We start from the raw sequence: 22,210 nt of genomic DNA on the forward strand, positions 1-22,210 counted from the left end.
ATTTGATGCACAGAGTAGAAGGCATTAAACCAGATATACCAACCATTACTAGAGAGAGTTAGCACAGATCTAGGTATAGGGAAGAGCTGGTTACCTAAGACACTGAGTTGCTGTATGGCAACTACTGGCAAATAGTGACTTTTTCGTACCGTCACTATGGTTCTTCAAAGTGCAAAAAGAAAGAGGCTGCTATGGCTGTTACCATGAAAAGCAAAATCTCATTGGGGCCCCCTTGCACTGGATGTATCCACACAGGAAGGAACAGTCCCTGTTCTGAAGAGTTTAAACTCTAAAGAGGCAAGATGGATACAGGTTGGGAGGAGAAAGACAGAGAGTGGAAATGACTAGCCCAAAGTCACATAGCAAGTCTACGGCAGAGCCAGGAAAAGAATCCAGAGCTCTGCGCCTTATCCACTGGACAATAGGAGTTTAAACCCCTGCAACCCAGCACTTCCTGTTACAATGCTCTAAACAACAGTCATTTGACTGAGTCATTTGAATTATTGAGCTACTAACACAAAATAAAGTTTCAAAGGTAAAGAGTCTTTCACTAATAATGCATCTATGCCTCCAATGTAATCTAGAGCACAGAACAACCTGTTCTGCAGAGATGAGATGAGCTGAGAGCAGACAGTTCCAAATTTCAAGAGACAGTGGGAGAGAGAATATATAGCTCTGGTATTTTACCCAGCACTGTGTAGAACACACATTTTTCATAATAAAATAAAACAGGCCCCCTTTGAAATAAAAACATCACAATGCCTACAAGCAACAGATGGATTATATCTATGTATAATTTTTAATGTGTAAAATGGGCCTAATTATAGAAACTCAAAACACCTGGATCAAATCTGAAAGAGAAAACTTTTTTTTGTGGAGCAGACCTTCTCTGAAGGCAGGTTAGCACCAATCCACCAGACCTAAAAGCGTGAGGGAAGAGATGTGCCTTGCACCAAGCCTCAGTGACTGAAAGACTCATCCTCCATCCGACCCAGGGGAAACAATTTCTTGTACTGAGAATGACCAGCACCTAGCTCCAGCACTCTAAATCTAGGGACTGTTAGGTGGAGCACCTAATTTGAGGTCAACTACACCTTGCCATACCTGAGGGAGAGCCATTCTTTCAAATAGCCAGGACCCAAACTATATAGTTTCGTAGATCAAAGGCAATAGCTTTCATTGTACCTGGGGTCAAACATGGAACCGGTGAACTCTCCAGAAAATAGGCACACTATGTTTCCAATTACATGTTCTGCACCTACAATAGCTTCTGGGCAGGAGTGTTGAGAGCCATTGAATCAAAACTGTAAACCCTGTATATAATGGAGTCCACTTCAAGCCACAGGGTGTGGCAGCACCACCAGCATCGATAGTTCCAGCACCTATGCTTCTGGGAGACTTCAAGGGCAGGCTAATGTACAGTGCATTAAAAGGATCCAGCCAAGAAGTCACAAAGATATGTGTAGCTGAGGCCTGGCCTGGGTAATTAACATATGGAGGGAGGCCTCACTTTTTGGAAGACAGAATTAGAGAGGTAAATGAATCATCAGGTTGAAATCAGAATGTTTGTGCTAAATAAGATAAGTAAATAGGTCAGTAGGCTAAGAAGACAATGCCTAAGCCAACTAAGATAAGAGGGAGAACACCCAGGGAATTATTTACTATGAACTAGATAAAGGACAAAATAAGTTAGGAATGTAGAGATGAGGTAGAGAGGAAGTCGAACAGTGGACAGTACATGCTTCACAGGGATTGGTTCCTGCAAAGCAATGAAGCCAATGAAAAAATGTGTGATGTTATGTATAGTAAATGCAGTGAGATGTGTACTATATATAAATGGAGACGGTTTCTGTGTAACTTTGGAGCTGTGATATACCCTGTGTTTGAGTCTAATCAACTGTGCATAGCACTGCTGTACGCCAAATAAAGATACCTGAATGACGAAGGCTGGAGTCAAACTGAGTTCTTGGGAAGACTAGTGGAAAGAGGTCTTGAAGGGAATCCCAACATTATGGAAGACTCAGGCAAAGTCCAGGTCCAAGAGAAAGGATTGCAAACATGTGATCAGAAGTTGTTAGCTCACCAGTGCTACCTGAGATCCCAGAGACAACCAGGGGACTAAAATGAAGCACTCCTAGTTTATGAACCTGTAGAACAAACAGTGGGGAAACTCCCTGTTCTTCTCAGTTTTGATTGAAGATGAGCCAAGTTTGGAGCCCTAGTACTCTCATTTTTGACTAAAGTTGGATATGCATTGTTAGCATGAGACCATTAACATTTTCGATATTTGTTGGATATGTAATCCCCCTAACTTCGATTGTAAGCTTTCTGGGGAAGGGACTGTCTCTCTGTTCTGTGTTGGTACAGCACCTAGCACATTGGAATCCTGGCACAATGGTAATAATAATATTGCAAAATGTTGGGAAAAGGCTCAATTTTGCAGGTAAGATGTTTCTTGAAATAAAATTGCAAAATATTTTTGTGAAAGCATTTTACACAGCCCAGTGAGAGTCTTTAGAAGTAAGGATTGCAGGTAAGGCCTTAAAGCAAGGCACCTCAGCAACTGTATAATAGTGTTAGCCAATTAGAAATGGCCACTACGGTGATGTCTTCACCAGGAGTGCTGCTTTTGGGAATCATGGCAAAGTTCCAGATGATGACTTATCTGAAGTCAATGGTATGAGATTTAGAGTATTTGAGAACAAACCTCGGATGAACTCAAATATCTGATCCAAGTTTTGGTAAACATGAAATTCAAGCAACCAGCTTGATACCGCTTTCATAATTTCCTAGCACCAAGTTAGTAGCTGCAGGCAGAAGTTACACAACATTGAAGGATTCTAAAAAGAAAATCCTGTCCTTTTACTTCTAAGAGAGATTCTACAATATTTATTTGAAAGAGAGGCTCTGCAATCTTACTGAATCCCACCAGCCAATAGTAATGCTCCAGAGACTCCTGTTCCCCCAGCACGCAGGCTAGACAGTGCCTGCCTTTTTTCCCCAGAGGCCACCCAAGGAAAGGAAAGGAAAAAATGACCTAAGTCATAGATAACCATCATCTGGACTAAGTTTGCTTACTCACATTTTGATGACATCAGCTCACAGTGGATGCATCTGATATATAAAGTGGTATTATGGTATCAGTGTTAATAATGCCCATCTCATTGATGACTTGTACTGTGGCAGCACCTATGAGCCCACTGAGCAAAGTGCTGTACCAACACAGAACAAAATCACAGTCCCTGCCCCCAAAGATATGTGGCAAGAATGACCATGACAGAGAGACTTTTGCTGTTTTTGGTATGACTATTTCAGGAAAAGAAAAGAGTTATTTCTTTCACAGTACAAAGCAACACAGCGTCATTCTAACATCACGTCCCTTTGCTGGGAGGAAAACATTTTGCTTTCTGTTTGCATCTTCGTCAGCTGTTGCCACCCAGCTGATGGGTGAACTCATGATGGATCAGACTCACTCCTGCAAGATGGTTTGCTTGGAATGAAGGATTCAAAATGCTTTAAGAAACATCCATGCTGTTCTCTACATATCACTCTGTTGGCTGCCTTCCAGTGGCCTTATCTGGCTACTATAATATTGCAGAATAAACTGGGAAAGAACACTGCGTATGGACATGGTACTCTAAAGTCTCTGATTATGGGAAACACATTTCTCATGTAAGGCAGGTGACCTGGAATTTCTTTAGTTTCTGTGTACATTTCCCTACATGTAATACAGCAGATTTAAACACTTTTTAGTCCTTTGAGCAAGGCTTTCTGAGCTGGAGGATCACAATGAAGTTTTATAGCCCTTTCTTATGAAGTGTGGCATTTCTGACATTTGATGTGCAAGAGCAACTGCATTAGTCAAAGGCTACGCTTGAATAGTTATCACTTTAAGCCCATGCCCTGAGAGTGTTGTATTCAGCTCCCTCATTATTTCCAGCCCTGCAGGTTATACCAAGACTTGCTATTAGGACATTACAATAATAAAATGAAGGTAGTCACTTTCTATAAGGGTCAGGCTTACTACCGGAAACAGGCAAACTTCACCTCGGTGCTCCAAAGGACCAGCAATCTGCTATTCTATTCCATACCATTAGGCTGAGCAGTAGTTTTGCATGCAGTTCTCCTTTATCAAGACTCACAAAACATTAAACTGTTTTAAAAAAATAAATCTTACTCTACAATGTCCATTTGACAAAGATATCATTCTTTTATGTTAAATGAGCTTCTAAATAGTCTACCTGTGCATGTATACCATAGATTCATAGATTCTAGGACTGGAAGGGACCTCGAGAGGTCATCGAGTCCAGTCCCCTGCCCACATGGCAGGACCAAATACTGTCTAGACCATCCCTGATAGACACTTATCTAACCTACTCTTAAATATCTCCAGAGATGGAGATTCCACAACCTCCCTAGGCAATTTATTCCAGTGTTTAACCACCCTGACAGTTAGGAACTTTTTCATGACTCCATCATGACATCTGAGCAACGGCTGGCTTGCTGATGTCACTGCTAGAACAACTAGTCATAAGAAAGAAGGGGTGCAAATACATTTATACTTTTTACTACTTGATTATATTAAAGAACAGTCTGCAGTTACACAGCACCTTCCATTCGATTAAAAGAATGTTTGGGAAGCATGCTGAGTTAGTCTCACCACATCCCTGTGAGGAAGAGACATGTTATGGTTGTACAAAGAGGCTTATAGCAGTTAAGGGCCTGATTCAGCAAAGCACTTGAGCATGTGCTTCACTTTAAATCCTATTGATGTCAACAAGAATTACATGCTTGCTTAGATGCTTTGCTGAATCACTGGTGCCTGAAGTGTCTAAAAGGGGACAATCAGATATTAAAAGGAATCTCATCATGATGAGTCCTGCTCCTTATCATTCCTCCTATAGATAGGACTCGCGTGGATATAAAATTTGTATCTACTTCCAACCCGCCATCCGCAAACATGGTCTGCAGATACCCATAGGGCTTTACTTACAGATAACCCCCACTGATGTCACAAGGGGCAGCCCATAGTTCTGTGTAAAACCCACAGAAAAACAGAACATTGTACACAAGTATCTGCTCATTTGAATTGCTTTAACAGAAGGGGTAAATGTTTAAGTATGGCTGTATTTGGAGAACACACGGGTACTCATACTCTGGTCCCCAAATATACAGACAGTAGGTATGGGTGAAACACTTGAAATAGAAGAAAAAACAATTTGCACCTTGGCCTAAATCTCAGGGGGGAGGGATAGCTCAGTGGTTTGAGCATTGGCCTGCTAAACCCAGGGTTGTGAGTTCAATCTTTGAGGGGGCCATTTGGGGATTTAGTTGGGGATTGATCCTGCTTTGAGCAGGGGGTTGGACTAGATGATCTCCTGAGGTCCCTTCCAACCCTAATAATCCATGATTCTAAGAGGAAAAGATGGCTATTGGAAACAGAGGGAATAAGTGGTAGCAGGGTGTTGATTTCCATGCTGTCTCCTCTTCTGATACTCACAGCCAAGAGGCATCAAAATCAGCAGCACCATATAAGGCCGCCCGTATAAGAGTCAATGTGGAAACCATGAGGTGAGGGGTTTTCCCTGGTTCACCCAATAACTTGTGTGTGCCATTTGTTCTACTGTGTCATGTGAGAGTTAAGGTCCAGTGACACCCAAAGACTTGGAAACTCAGCTCTAGCTGCAGACAATGAAAAGAAAATCAGGGTATGCATGAGCAGCAGGGCGTTGGTAGAAGGGAGTCTCCCTCAGTCCACCACAGCGGGTCAGAACAAATGTCCCTGTGAAGAAGGCTGAGCAGCATCTGTAGCATCAGCAACAGTCCATAATCTGACCACTAATAACATTTTTCCTCTCTCTATTTCATCCCCAGCTGGATATTTTTTAAGTTACCCGACACTCAGCCTTAGCACTGTGTCTGCAAAGAGGCTTCCTCTCACTGGAGGCTTCTAAGCCTTGCACCTACACTGAGTCTGGTTAGCTCATGCCCTGCACAGTCTGCCTAAGTGGAGCCAGCCCCCTCCATCTATCTGCCAGACAGCTATTTTGTTTCCGGTACCCAGCATGCCTTGGGAATTAAATCCAGTTTTTTTTCATAGCTGGATATCTGGTTTCTGAGTCTGACCCCAAGCCCCAGGGCACTATCAGCAGCATCCTGATCACTGACATTGCTGCAGCCTGAAGAAGGCTGCAAGCCCAGGTGGGGGCAATTATACACTTTCTGTTGGGGGATTGTGAGCACCTGGGTGGCAATCACTGGGCTAACAAGGTAATTGGGAGAATATAAAGGGAAGAAAGAGGAAGCAAAGGGTAGCTCAAAGGGTGAGCCTGGGCTGAGGAGTGGGAGCTGCAGGGAAGTTGACACTGTACGATGTTGCTAGGTGAGAAAAGAATAAATACACACCTTGGTGAAAAAGCGCAACCTGGTGTGTGTTTGTGATGGTGAAGCCACCTGAATTGGCCAAAGTTCACCAGGTAGCAACAGAGTTGTCCTGTGACACCCCTATTCACCTTGAGTGTGAGTCCCTCATTTGGTTCCTATGCTCAGAGGTGGTGATTTTCGTTGGTGCACTGTAACTATATGCTTCATGCCTCCATGATGGTAATGTCCCATATCCCCTATTTTTTGTTGCAACTCCTGTGAGCAAACATTTGATTAAACTGTGTTTAAGAGACGCTACTCATATTTTATTACTATTAAGCAGTGTTCTGAATTCCCAACACCTACAAGACAGAATGTATCCAGCTGATGGTGCTTTTCTTTTGGAGGTCAGTGAAACAGCCCTAATTGGTTGTGTTATTTTCCACACTCAGCAGTATTTTGATATCTGGTCACTGCAGGTGGCACTTTTTACTACACCTTTTATAGTGACAAAAAAAAGGAATAAAAGTATCTTCTCTTATTTTGTTTAAAAGTAAAGCGAACACAAAAGCAAACAACTTGTTTAATTTAGGGTAATGCAGTAGTTCATAGTTTACCATTCACATTTGTTAACTGAGATGCACAATGCACAACCCACTTGGGAGATGCTTTGTAAACAATAGTTTACAAGTTAATATTGTGCAAACAAGATCTGTGGATTTAAAGCCAGAAGATCAAGAAGTCTGACTTCCCATAGAACACTCTCTATAGAATTTCATCCAGTTACTTCTGGGTCGAGCTCAATAACTTGTGTTTTGGCTAGAGCACTCCAGAAAAGCATCCTGTCTTGATCTGAAGACTTAGAGAGATGTAGAATCCACCACTTCCTGCTAGTTTATTCCAAGGGTTTATCACCCTCACTATTAAAAACAAGTGCCTTATTTCTAATTTGAATGTGTCTGGTTTTTGCTTCCAAAAAATATTGGTTCTAGTTTTGCATTTCCCCACTAGATTAAAGAAAGTCCTTCAGTGCCTAGTATTGTCTCCCCATAAAGGTACTTATACACTATAGTCAAGTCACCTCTTTATCTTCAGCAAAAAAGCTGCAAGACAGGTAAAGGGAACAGAACTGGTGAGCTATCTCCTAGGAAATGCCATGAGGAGAGAGGTGACAGGAAGAGTTTTTTGAAGAATGCTGGGACTATCCCACAGATTATCATTTTCAGAGAGACAACTCACACAAGTGAAGGGATTTTTCATTGCAGAGTCAAGGATGACTTTAGGAATCTAGAAAGGAAGCTATAGGCAATTTTCACAGAGATACACCCAATGCTATGCGCAAGTGAAGAAAGAAAAATAATGAAGAACTGATTAGTGTGGTGAGAGGAAGATATGTCTTAGATTGCCTTTTGATGAATGGTGATGGATTAGATGGCCTCATTCAAGTACCAGACAAAGTACCAACTTCCTGCTTTCCCAATTGACAGTGCTTCTTAGGTGGGAAGTGGATGAGGGGAGGTTTCATGTAACTAGTCTGGAATGTTCTTCCAACATGAAAGAAAGATGATGAGTTGATCTGCAATAGATGATGTACTAGAATACTAATGTATTTAAGTGTCCAGGCTCAAATTCTGGGACTACAGAAAACAAGAAAACAAGAAGGAAGTGATATTAAATATTGACCTTGAGGGAGACAATATGCAGATGAATTTACTTTAATGTTATGGCCATGACTGCTTGTTATAGCTCTATTCTGTATCTCACCTGTTTCCTTCCTTTGCGAGGGTTTACTGTTATTAATACAAGAAATGGGCCTGTGCTGCAAAATTCAGATTAAGATTTCAAACTCTTTCAAAGTCTCCAACTCTGTAGATTTGCTTTGGGCCTTCCTCTTATTAGTGCCCAATGGTCCCAACTACTGGAGTCTCTGCAGGTCATTTGGTTCCATCCTCCTGTGCATCTACCTCTTCTCCAATTCTGGTGTTCACAAATGAAGTCTTAGCTGAAGTGACACCAAAGTGGCAGCACATGGCAAAGAAAGTTCTGACTCCATAATGGTAGAAACAAGGTGATCAGGTGGGGAAGAGGAGGGAAGAGCAGGGAGAAGGAATTTGATTCTAAAGGTTGACATTTATTTTTCAGGGGTATGAAAGCTGGAAGAGTTGTCTGTAGAGTTTATTTATATTCATAAGTATAATTGGGTGCTTCAAGGGATAGAACCATCAAAGCAGTTTAATCACTAAAGCAGTGTTTATTTCTGAGTTTGGTGGGCAAGAAACCAAGAAGAGACTAGAATGGCAATTCTGTTCACTGCATTCTCCAATAAAGGTAGCAAATGCAATAATAGCAGCTTCTTAAAACCCCTTCAGTAAGCTGGATCAACTCTTGCACATGGCTGGCATCGCAGACTGAGGCACAACCTTTCAAAAGGGTCAAATGAACAATTATGACAATTTCTGTGGGTAGCACAACACCCACCTGAAAAACTGAACTCTGTTGTGGACTGTGCTCACAGAAACCTCCTCCTGGCCAATATCAGAGAAACATTCATGACTTAATACTTAAATGCAAAATGAAAACAGCATGAATTCCTGTACAATAACCCTAAGCAGTATATATAGGTTTGCCATATTACCATCAGTATTGCAGGCCAAGCTGTTCTCTGGTGGTGTAAACTGGCCTAAACCCACTGCCATCAATAAAGCACTACTGATTTACATCACAAGAGAATTTGATCTACAAATCTGTTAACATTTCATGAAACCAGAGCTTTCTTGGGGGCTGACCAAAGACTGTGGAAGAAACTCCCCTCAGGAACAAAGGACCATCATAAACTTCACCATCTTCTGCTCCAAGTGCAGCATGCATTTCTTTGACTTTGTCTTCTCTGACATAAAATATGTATGAACACTTGTTGCTATATATTTCAAAAATTCCCAAACAAGATACTGCACTGCACACACTCCCCCCGCCCTCCCAGGAGAGGACGAGAGAACAAACACGTAACAAATATGAGCCATTTTGCTGAATGCACTGCTGGAAGGTGCTCAGATACTACTACTCAGATGAGTGTGATAGAAGAACCCATAGAGAACAGAACATCGTTAGTTTCACACTGATACCAGAAATGCTTTAGTATCCCAAGTTATCCAATGATGTTAACTGATACAAAGCTCAAGTTTCAAGAAATTGCACCTCCAATGACAAGAGTCCCCAAACTGGGTATGTGTATTAAGATAAATGCTAGGAGCAGCAGATGGGAAGAATTAATGCAGCATTCATATGTTAAACACAGCTTCAGCTGAACTAATTGACACATGGCACTTGAAGAGCTAAAATGGCATGTGGCTTTCTACTGTTAAAGCATGTGTAGGAGAAGAGAATCTCAGAACAGCAACACTACATAACGACCCAGGAGCAGTAAAATGATCTACGATCACTTTTCTGGTTTTCAGAAGGCAGCGGTGGAACACTAACTTGTTTCCATGGCAACTCTGAGAAAGAATTACAGCCTTAAAATTGACTGAATGGTAGCCTCATGAAAATGTAAAGGGCAGACCATATCTTTCTAAAATATAATTTAGTACTAAGTCACCTGAACAGTATTAGCTAAAAGGATTTCAGCTTTAGATTTGGGAAGCGACCCATTTGGGATACGGAGTGTTAGGTTTTTCTAATAGCATGCTTTAGATCTGAAGAGCTACTGGATATACCATCGAATACACTATAAAGGAGGGGGAAAAACCTTTGTGTATGAAAAATCTTATCAGCAAAACAAGAAATTATTGAAGGGGGAGGAAAAGGGGTATAACCTGATTATACAATTGGTAGTTTTGCAAAGAAATGCAGAGAATAATGCAAGAATTTAAATGTATGGAGGAAAACCGTATTTTGGGAAAAAATTAAACAGTCCCTTGCAACAAATAAATGAAAGGTCCTATTGACTGAAAACATTATTTAATGATTAGAGCAAGTAGCTAGGATTCTACTCCAGAATGACTCATTGTTCCACCCTGAGAAAATTCCTCAAGTCAAATCTTGAGGTCCCTGCTCAGTTTTTAGACAGTTCTTCCTCAGGCAAACTCCCACTAATTTCAGTGAGAGTTGAGAAAGGTCTAAGACAAGATAGTAATACTTACTTACAGACCTGGGTAAAAAAGACTGTATCTATGGATGGAAAGTTATGTGTGTAATTGCAAAATCATATTTTTTTGAGAGTTGTGACTACCTTACCGGTCAACTTAAATTTATACGTAGATAATATTAGAAATGTCTGCTAAGTTCAGTGCACATTCGTTACCGTGACCCATTACCACTAACCTAATATTCTGAATCAAGCCCATTACAAACTTAGAGGGCAGGATCCTTAGCTGCTGTAATTTGACTTCAACAGAGTTATGACAATTACACAAGTTGAGGACTTGATCCAGAGATTTATTGTATTTTACAAGCAAATTATCGGAGTCAAGTTTCAGCTATGATCAGTCTTCTTCATCAGCAGATACGTACAATACAGTATTATGAACAGTGCGCAACATTGGCTATTGTTGTGCATAAGAAAACAAATCCAATTCCTATTGAGGAGTCTTTCCATTAGCTTCAATGGGAGTTGGATTGGGCCCTTGGAGCACCTGTTCTCTTCCAGGGTCTCACCATGAAGAGATTTTCTAGAAATGAGTGAGTGTAGCACTGAAAAATTGATTATATTTCTTATTTAAAACAATGACCTCAATTTGCAGAATGGGCCACCAGATGTGTGACTATTTTTAGATGTCCAAGCACAGACACCTATGGCCTGTTTATGAAAGGGGGGGGGGGGAAGGATGATCAACTGCTGGTGAACACAGTAGGAGCTGTAGTTGTTAGTCTCCAAGGATGAGATTTTCAAAGGAGCCAAAAGGAAAGTCTCACTGAAAGTCAATAACTCTGTCAGGAGCTGTGAAAATCCCAGAAACTGAGCCAACTGAAGTTAAAGGCCACTCTTGGAAGTTTTGCCCAGCTGAGTGTAGGATTTATTAGCCCTCCTACTGGAACTCTTACTTAACGCACCATGTTAAGATACAGGTAGAAACAAATTGTGTGTTTAATAAGGTATTAAATAGCTTAGTAAAGTTGTCATGAAAATTTAAAAGCCTGAGCGCAAAAAAAAAAAAAAAGTCTACACCTCTGCCATTTATACTGATGAGAATGATAACAAAAATAATGGTGTTTTAACTCACTCATCACCCTGAGACAGCAGAACTTTGCAAGGCTGGTAGAAAAGAGAGACATTCTTTGAATGTATGAATTGGTAATTCTGGTTCTGACAGAGAGAAACACAGAATCACCATTTTCCTCATTTATTTTTATTCATTCATTCATTCATCCTAAGCCACTTTCAGCCAAGCGGTAGCAGATTCATAGAAGTAAAATGGAGCTTACAAAAGAGAAGACTTGGCCCTCAAAATCAGCTGAGTTCCACTGTCCACATGCACATGTTTTGTCAACTTTAGTCAATGAAAACTCTGTGTGTGCAACAACTGCAGCTTGGCACCCTGTGCATTATGGGTAACCTCTAGAGGAGCCCTCAGGTTAACCACCACTGGAAATGGAACTCCCATTCTCAGGGAAGAAGTCAGTTCTAAAGAAGAATTACTTCCTCAGATTATCGTCCTCTATGGATTGCTTTACCTGAGAGCATTATAACAATTCTTTCTACTTGACACAACACGGCAGTAAATATTTTTGATGTCAGAGGAGTAGTTTTCCTTAGTTAGACAAGTTGGCAGCAGATCAAAAGAGATCAATAAGACTATAACTTTAAAAAGAAAAAACAGAAATGACATACAGTTCCGTGACAGATTTAGATTTTTGTTTTAAATGGACAGTGCTTTTGAATATATGGGGATAAAGATAATTTCCAAACTACATACCCAACCTTTTAGTGCTTCTCTTTTCTTATTTCCTCTTCTGCTAAGAGAAATCTCTCACAAGTACGCTGGATAGGATTGAAAACACGTCAATGTTGGGCTAGCTCCTTAGCTAGGGTAAGTCAGCACAGCTCCATTGACATGGGTATGCCAGTTTACACAAACTATGAATCTAGCCCACTATTTTGGGCATCATTAACAAGTGAGCAGGTAGCAAAACCCCTAATGAAGGACTGAGTTGAGGAGTTCCCTTACATATATTTTAAGCTGGACTGTTGCCCCCTTACTAACATTCAGTGGGGGTGTTTTGGTTGGCTAGCTCCCAAAACTAAAAGATTGGGGAGAGGCCAATGCTCCAGGTCAGCCTCAGCCTCTGAGCCTGATTGACAGGGTGGGCAGGCTAATCAGGGAGTCAGGAGGGTCCCGTCCTCTGTGTGAGCTGGAATTGCCTGGGTCAGCCAGGGCCTGAGAAGGAGACCTGGGACCGACAAGGAACAGACTGTGAAGTACCCTGATGTCCAGAGACACTGTTTGTAATGTTCCCTGCCACAGAGCAGGGTGATGTGTTTTCCTTTAACCTTTCCCAATTTTCCTTATTCTTTTTTTAAATTAATTGTTAATTAAACAACTTGTATTTGCTTTACATTGTATGAAATGATCAGTGGGTCAGGGAGGTGCCCAGTGCAGAGAGAGTACCCCAGAGTGGGGATACCCTAGCCCCTGTCACAGGCGACCACAGCAGGGTTGGGGGTTGAGCCCCCCCAGGAATCCTGGGTCCAGCCTTGTTAGGGTTACGAGGACTCTGTGAGACAGGAGAGTGGAAGGGGAGTCCTCGAGGGTAGGGAGGCCTCTGGGTAAATGAAGTGGGAGTGAGGACTCAGATCCTTTTGCTAGCCCACTTCACCGGGGTAGTGCAGAAGCCAGGAAAGTTCCCCACAATAGTGGGACCATTCCCCCGCTTACATATACATGGCATGATATAGCCTTCAGTTTTCACTCAGTCCTTATAGACCTGTGGGAAATTGCCAGAGCAAGAACTGAGAGAAAGCGGTACAGAGATTGAAGGGTTTGACCCCAAGAAACTCATGAGCACACATGAGTGAGTCCTCAGTTTCACATTTTCTTTTATTGGAGCTTCAAAATTCCAGAAATGGTCTGGTCTGACAGTGAGAAGCAAACACTTATTTTTCTATTCTCCTTGGGTTTAAATTGTTGATGCTTCTTGTAGACTCTTTATACTGGTCCTGGAAGCTGGTTGGTTTCCAAATCACTTCTCTATCCTGGGCTAGAGTTTTTGCCAAAAGTGATGTCAGGAGAAAAAAAAAATAGAACAAATTAGATTAGAAGTAATTTTGGAAATAACAACTGTCTGTGAGGTGGAGGACTTTGGGATCAGGTGGGTTTTAAAGATGCCAGAGAACTATTATGTCATATTCAGTGATGTCATTAAAGTTTGGAGCAGCTGGCATAAGAAAGAAAAAAAATGTAGTTAATACCGAGAGGATATTACGGTATTTGATTACACATCTTTTCCCCTCTGTCTTTTTGGTAACATGCCATTTGTGAAAAATAAAACGACCTATCCTGAGCTTCTAGGGACTCACTTGGAAAGTTGGAGAAAAATCAGAAAGGAAAACAGATATCAGGAAGAAAATCTTCTCTTGCTGTCAGCCAAGGTCCTTTTAAAGACTGTAAAAGTTACTATGTTTTTTTTATGTAATGCTTTGGAGACTGTATGGGAGGTGGAGGAGGAATTTGTTAAAAGGATTTGTATTCATTTCCTGACAGAAGCACCTGCTGTTCCAAAATTCTCAGGGGTTGCCTTCTGGTTCAAGAAGATTTTGTGAGGGGTTTTGTATGTAGAAAGAAAAGCTGTAGTGTTCAAACTCTGAGGATTTCAAGGAAATCATGGCTTTAGTCAGCTTCCTGTAGTTCTTGGATCCCAGGGTCTCTAAACAATGGGAGGCTATGTTATAGGAAAAGAAATAAAACTTTGGTGCTGTCTGAACAAAAGCTCTGTAGTGGACTTTTAGGGAAATTGGCTTCTTTGTCGCCAGAAAAATGGAGTGTGAGTTTTCAGCAGGGCAGGCTCTCCACTGTGGATACATTTTGTGCAAACCTTAGTACTTGTTCCAGAGAATAGGACATGGACTGGAACTCAGGAGACTGGGTCCTATTCTCAACTTTCCCACTGGCCTGCTGGGTGACTTCGGGCAAATCACTTCACCTCTCCATACCTGTTTCCCAATATCATGTAAAACATGGGCAGTTATATTTTCCTCTTTTGTAAAGTGCTTTTGACATCTATGGAAGAGGAGTGCTATAACACAACTAGGTATTATTATTATTTACTTTACCTGATTATGAGAGATAATCAGAAATTTTCCACTGGAACATTTTTCTCTGTCAGAAAATGCTGATTTGTCAAAGTAGAAAAGTTCTGTGGGAACATGTTGATTCTGACAAAATTTCGATGGAAGCCTCTTGGCCCATCTACCTTCCTGGCTCCTCAGTATCTCCTCTGGCAGGTGGCTGGGGAGCCTGGGCTTCCAGGCACTCTGGTCAGCCACTAATGAGCCAGGAAACCCTGGGAACCTTGGCTCTGTGGCAGCCTGCCCAGGCTCCCAAGCTCCCCAGTTCCTTGGTAGCTCAACTGGTAGGATGCTGGGAGCCTATGAGCATATTTCATTTCAGAAATCACCAAAATGTTCATTTTGCAGGGAACATTTAGTTCTTAACTAAACAAACTGCCATTAAAAATGTTGAGGTGTTGGATTTCCACCTGGATTTGGGATAATACATTTTCCAAAACCTTGACATTTTTCATGGAAGTGGGAGTCCATTTTTCCCAGCCAGTCCCAGTACTAATCAAATACTGCAGTAACATATTTTTCCAGACACAAATTGCACCTGCAAGAAGTGAGGCCAGGTCTCTGCCCTTTGGAAAAAGTACTATTCATATCCCAATAATAACTTGTGTGGCAGAAAAGTACATTGCCATTGCTTGTTTTACAATAGCACCTAACTGCCTCAATCAAGATCCAGGTCGATTGCACTTGATGCTGAAGGACACAGTCCAGCCCCAAAGAGCTTACAGTCTAGTCTGAATCAAGAGAACAAGTATGGGGAATAAGGAGAAAGGAGGAAGGCAGCGCACAGTCAACTTGTGGAACTCCTTACCTGAGGAGGTTGTGAAGGCTAGGACTATAACAGCGTTTAAAAGAGAACTGGATAAATTCATGGTGGTTAAGTCCATTAATGGCTATTAGCCATGATGGGTAAGGAATGGTGTCCCTAGCCTCTGTTTGTCAGAGGATAGAGATAGATGGCAGGAGAGAGATCACTTGATCATTGCCTGTTGGCCCACTCCCTCTGGGGCACCTGGCATTGGCCACTGTTGGTAGACAGGATACTGGGCTAGAGGACCTTTGGTCTGACCCGGTACGGCCGTTCTTATGTTCTTAAGGTAACAGTAAGGAGGTGACACAGGAACACAGGTGAGCTGTGTGCCCAGCTTAATGGTTCCATGTCAGGCAAAAGGTTTGTTAATTAATAAATACAGTCAGCTATGCCCAACTACTGGTCAGCTTAGAGGGCTGACTGGCTTTTGTAGGTGTCAGGGCAGAGGTGAGCCTTGAAGAGGGATTTGGAGGAGATTATAGCTGGAACCATTGGAGGGAGCAGGGGCTGCCCCAATAAGACACAAAAATGGAGCAATAAGAGTCATGAAAGCCCTTGAAGGAGAAAATAAGGAGCTTGAATTTGATGGGGTGTAAAATGGGGAGCCTGTAAAGGGATCCAGATATATCAGAGGGGTCACTGTGATAAAAGAGGAGGCACTCCTTCCAACTCAAGACCTAAGTCTGCTCCTTCTTGGCCTTGGGAGTAATAAGAAACCAGAGACTATAAAATGATTCTTGTGTGGCGGTGCACAGCATTAACTCACAGACCTAGCCTGACTCTCTAGAGCATTTTAATGTAAACAGACATGCACCTCTAGTATTAAGACAGCATACAATCTAACGTACAGTTCCAGCTCGTTAGTTCTGTGGGACGAGGCATGAGCAATTCTCGCTATTGCACATTCAAAAGAATCAGAATCCCAGCAGTAAATTGCTACATGCAGTGCCCAGCAGCAGACCTTTTAAATGGCTATGAGTGAATCCATTCTAAATTAATTTGGAATTAGTGTGGGATTTTAAGACTGAAGAACTGAACATGGCACATTTAATTGGGCCTGCCACTTAGTCCCGTGTCCCATCATCCCAGCTAAGTAGCTGTCCCAATAAAGAAAAGGGCCATTTGAAAACAAACAAACAAACAAACAAACAAAAAAAGACGGGTAACACTTTAAATAAAATAAAATGGCCAAATTGTCTGTTCCACTGATTTCAATGGAATTAGGTCAGCAGAGAATTTGGCCTGTGTACCACAATTAATGACAATCATAGGCATTGCATTTTGTTTCAGCCCAGTGCTGTGAGTTGCTGAGCACTCATTTCCTGTTGACTTCAATGCGACTTGAAAGCATTCAGCACCTATAGACCTTAAATTGGTCTATGGTGAACAGTGACTATGGGGAAAAAAAGGGCACCTACTCAACATATGTATTCAGAATTATATCTGTCTGCACTACCGACAAAAAGAGGGTTTCCTGTGTTTCCTCCCTAATAGACACGAAGACTAAGACAGAGTGAGATAAATTCTATTCCTTCTTGCACATCATCCACAGAGTGGCTTACTAACTTCCAAACATTTACACCTATTAGAGACCATTGGGCAACACTGGGGTCACTGAGGGCCTAATTTGGTCAGTAGAACTGTTATTACGGATCTTGATGGATAAGGCGGCAGAAATCCAGCTTTACTCTCAGTTCCCAAGGGGAATTTGCAGGGCTGTTTGAGGAAGAGAGACTTTAAATGTGGAAGAAGAGCTCATTTAGAACACAATTCCTGATAGACAATAAGCACGCCTCGCCCTGCCATTGGGCCATTTCTACAGTATGACTTTTTGGAGTAGAACTGCATAATCTTTATTTGATAACTTCTGTACTTAAATAGCAGAGCTTGGGAAGTGACACCTATCAGAGACGTGATTAACTGCCTGTTATGTCTGGGAGAGTAATACCTATTGGGCAGTTGGCTTACCCTTTAGGTGATACTAGATGAAAGATAAGTGCCCCTCATACCAAACATTCATGTTCCCCTCCATATATGAACCTTTGCCTTTTAGTCCTGATTAAATTTTTCATGCCAGCAGTGAGTGTTGGTATGGAGGATTCCCTCCTCCCTTCAGACTCTACCCTCCTGAGCAATGCCACCCAAAGGATCCACTTTAATTTCAGACTGCCTGGGGCATATGAATGCAATGCCTGCCGTAGGTAGCTACCTCATGTTTTACCCCAACTCGGCTTTGCACTGTTGGGCTGAGGACAGCTCAGCCATAGAAGATATTGGGGTTAGTAATAAGGTGGAGACTTGGCACTACCAGACGACTCTCAACCCAACATCTCTCTCAGACATCATCCTCTGGTTGCAGAGTGTGGTCAGAGACAAACACCAACCACACCACAGATGTTACTACATATCTGCAAGTACCCTGGATTCTTCTCTCACTTCACCGGAAGACAATCATATGGTACAAAGGCCTAAATGCCTGAAGGGTTAACATGAGCATTAACATGAGCATTAACTTCCCCTCACTCCACATTCCCTGAACAGTGGTCCTCCCTGTTGGCCCAGACTATTGTTCACCTGACCTCTCCCAGCAGGGTTGTGGTACCCCACTCTTCTGCTCCATCTCAACTGGCTGAAGAATGGGTGCTTGAGACTTATACATCCAAAACACAGATGCAACAATGGTTTCTCTGTGACATGACTTGGATGGGCTGGCTTCCTATCTGAGAGGGAGGAGCTTCCCTCTCAAACAAATGCTGAGCATAATGAAGGAAAGCCATCAGACAAGTCCATTGCATCAATAGGGCCACCTAGGGGCACAACTGGACCTTGAATTTGTATTTCCTTGATTACCCAAGAGCAAAAGAATACTGTGCCATTACTGCCCTTCTACAAATAAAGTCTCCTCATTTCTGCACTTGGTTGGGTCCAAGAATTGCAATGAAAAAAAAAATCAATCAACTGGATGTTTCAGACAAAGGAGTAAGCCTGATTTGAACTCAGTTCTAAACAATTTTTAATATTTAAGCAGCAGTTCCATCACTAATTAACACAAGTGCAGAGGGAAAGTCAGAATTTAAATATTATAATGACAGGTGCATGATGGGATCATTTAGTGGGATTTCATGAATAATTTTGAGGCATTATCATCCTTTCAAATATTTATTTGAAGTTTCTACTTGAGGAGTTTTACGTTTTCAGGATTGTTCTCATCACAGGTCTGATGCAAAGCTCATTGCAGTTAACAGAAGGACTTCAGTGAGTTTTGCATTAGGCCCGAGTCAACATGTCAAAAAGCAAATACAAGGCGCAACAGAATTTTTCGGTGCCCAATTTGAGATCAATTACAGGGTTCTTATTTTCAAAAAGTAAAAAGCATCCTGTAGCGAGGCATTGACTCCCCGGCATGTTGCCTCCTGCTGGTCGTCCTGGGAATTAGCTCTTCCAGCCCGGAGCGCCCTCTGCAGGCCGGTGTCTTGCCTGCCGCTGGCCCCCGCGTCCCTCTCAGACCCTGGTGCCCCTCTACATCAGGGTTCTTCCCCCAGCAGTACCCCCAAAGTCTCTGGGTCTCCCCTCTCAGGGGAACTCCCAACCCTCTAACCCCACCTTGCCTCAGTGGCTACTGCCAGTCATCATCTAGCCCCCGCTCCCTGGGGCAGACTGCAGTACACAAGCCATTCATCACTGGCAAAGGGGGTATGGACCTGCTGCCTTTACCTAACCCTGGGCTGCACCTCTGCAACCCCAGTACCTGCTCTGGGCCTTCAGCAAGGCCTGCAGCCTTGGGGTTTCCCAAGCTAGAGCTCCCCAGCTCCTCTGGCCTTCCCCCAGCCCTGCTCCACTCCAGGCACCCTGCTCAGCTCCCAGGCAGCCAAGTCCTTCTCTCTCCACTGCTAGAGAGAGACTGCATGAGCTGCTGCTTCACAGCCCTTTTATAGGGCTAGCTGTGGCCTGATTGAGGCATGTCCCCAGCTGTGGCTGTTTCCCCAATCAACCTATCTTTCTCAGCTGCAGCCCTCTCCAGGGCTGCTTTTAACTCCTCTTAGCCAGGGAGTGGGATGACTGCCACGCTACACATCCGTCCTCTGAAAAATCAGGCCCCTTTATGTCTCAGGTCGGGCTCCCAAACTCTTATACAGTCACTAGATCACTTTCAAAATCTTGGCCAGATCACCCGTAGGGTAGCCAGATGTCCGGTTTGTTAACCAGAAAGTCCGGTCAAAAGGGGACCTGTGCAGTGTCCAGTCAGTACTGCTGACCGGACACCAAAAGTCCAGTTACTGCAGTGACTGGCCTCTGCTGTTGGGAGGCTGGGAAGAGCAGCTGTTGCTGCAGGAGATCAGCTAATGGACTGGAGAGAAGCTTAGGAACTGGCTCCCAGCTCCAGGAGAGAGGAGGTGGGTACTGCATTCTCAGCTGGGTCCTAGCTCTCTCAGGCCCCTCGCTCTGAGGAAAATCACCTCTCTGCTCCGTCGTGCCTGATTGTACCTGGCACCTTGCTCCGGGGATTGACCTCCCCACCCTGCTATGCCCCAATTGCCCCTGGCTCTGGGGTCTGCCCACAGTTAGCCCTGCCATGCCCTGAATGGGCATGCAGGCAGGCTCCCAGCCCTCCCTGCAGGTGGAGGTGAGTCCCAGGAGATGGGGGAGCGAGCAACGGGGCGGCCTATAGTGTCCAGTTTTAAAATATTGGAAAGTTGACAACCCTACCTGTCTCAACCTAACTCCACGTACCTGAGCACCTTGCAAAAGTTAACAAATGTATCCTCACAACTCCCGCGTAAGGCAGCGAAATATCAGAATTTCCAGTTTACACTTGTGGACTGAGATAGCCTATATTCTTATTCATCGTGTTTAAGGCAAGAATGGGACCATTAGATCATCTAGTTTGACCTCCTGTATGTTACAGGCCATTCAGGTTAACCCAGTTACCCCCATATTGACCCCAAAGACCTGTATTTGGCTAAAGCATAGTTCTGTGACTTACACACACACAAAAATTGGAGACAGGCTAGAAACGCAGATCCCCCTGCATCCCAGTCCTGTACTGAACTACTAGTCCATTCTTTTCCAGGTAACGGAATTCTTGTCATCAGCACATCTATACCTCTAAGCACCTCATCCTACAGTGCTTACACGTGCACAGCTCCCTTTAAAATCAATAAGAGTTTTACATGAAATGCTGGATAGTTAACACAGGGAAGCAGGGGATGGTTTTCCCATCCCAGTAGAGCTTTCAAGATTTAATTCCCACTCCACCCCACCATCTGAAATCAGAATGAAAAGTCAACATCTCAAAAAAGATTGTGAACTGAAAATCCAAAAAAGTTTTGGACTGGGTCATTCAGAACATTTAATTTGGATAATTTCAAAATGTTTTGATTTTGGCCTTCTATTTGTTTCAGGATAAATTAATTTAAATTTCAAAACAGTCATTTTGAAACAAAAAACAAAACTGTTCCAAAAACATTGAAACACAACACTGACAATTTCAAAACTATTTTTTCCAAAAGTTTTTCAAATCGGGACATGTGTCAAAAGTGACCCTTTCCTACAAACAGTTTAAGTTTTGACAAATTGGCATTTTCTGACAAAAATGTTTATTTAGAAAATTCCTGACCAGCTCTAATGGATAAATGGTACAATTAACTGTATGTGAATCATGTTACTGGAGAGGACTTATATTCTGAGTATGTCAAACTTGATAGAGGTTGAGTGGTATGGGAGTAAACTTTTTTATTAACCTTAAAATAAACCTTATCCATGACTTGCTAGCTTTTTCACCATGCACTGTTACATAGAAGCATAAGCACTAATAATAATAAATGGAGATATCCTATCTCCAAGAACTGGAAGGGACCTTGAAAGATCATTGAGTCCAATCCCCTGCCTTCACTAGGCAGGACCAAGTACTGATTTTGCCCCAAATCCCCAAGGTCCCCTCAAGGATTGAACTCACAACCCTGGGTTTAACAGGCTAATACTCAAACCACTGAGCTATCCCTCCCCACAACTGCTAGATTGGATCAGACCAAAGGTTAGTCTAGTCCAGTATCCTGTCTCTAACAATCACCATCATCATATGGTTCAGAGGAAAGTATAAGAACCCCACAGGAGGCAGATTCAAGATAACCTGCCCCACATAAATCTCATCCCAATCTCTAATAGTTAGAGGCTAAAGCCCTGTTCCATATTACCTGGCTATTTAGCAGCCACGTAATATTACATGGTACAGAAAATACCTTTAGAACTGTTTGCAAAGTCTATTTGCAAATCATGTACTGTTTTCTGGACGACAGCTGGGCCAAACCCAACTTCTGGCAAATACAAAAGACTGTACATAGCCAGCCTTTCACCTGATTTCATTCTTGAGGACGATTAATGAGTCTGCTATGCAACAGAAGTTCTCCCTTTGCATCGTCTTTGAATAATTTGCCACACAGAGGGTACTTTGCTGCCTAAACACCTCCAATAACATTGTTGTGAATATTTATACATATTTGTCACAAAGATAGAGGGATTTTGCAGTATTCATTAATCTGTTATCTTCAGTTAATTTGCTCTTATCTGCCATTGTAGAGAAACAGTTCATTAAGCAATAACAGTTCATTGGCAATATCGTTCTCTCTAACCTTGGCCTCTCCCCTTTGTGGCTGCAGAATTGCTGATCCAGGGGTGCCATTGTGACTCTGCTGCCAAAGGAGAGTATTCTAGGATCCTCTGCATAGAGTTAAGTCCTGTGTGCCATGGAGTTATGTTCT

This window comes from Trachemys scripta, chromosome 10 (assembly GCF_013100865.1).
Source record: "Trachemys scripta elegans isolate TJP31775 chromosome 10, CAS_Tse_1.0, whole genome shotgun sequence".
Taxonomy (NCBI): Eukaryota; Metazoa; Chordata; order Testudines; family Emydidae; genus Trachemys; species Trachemys scripta.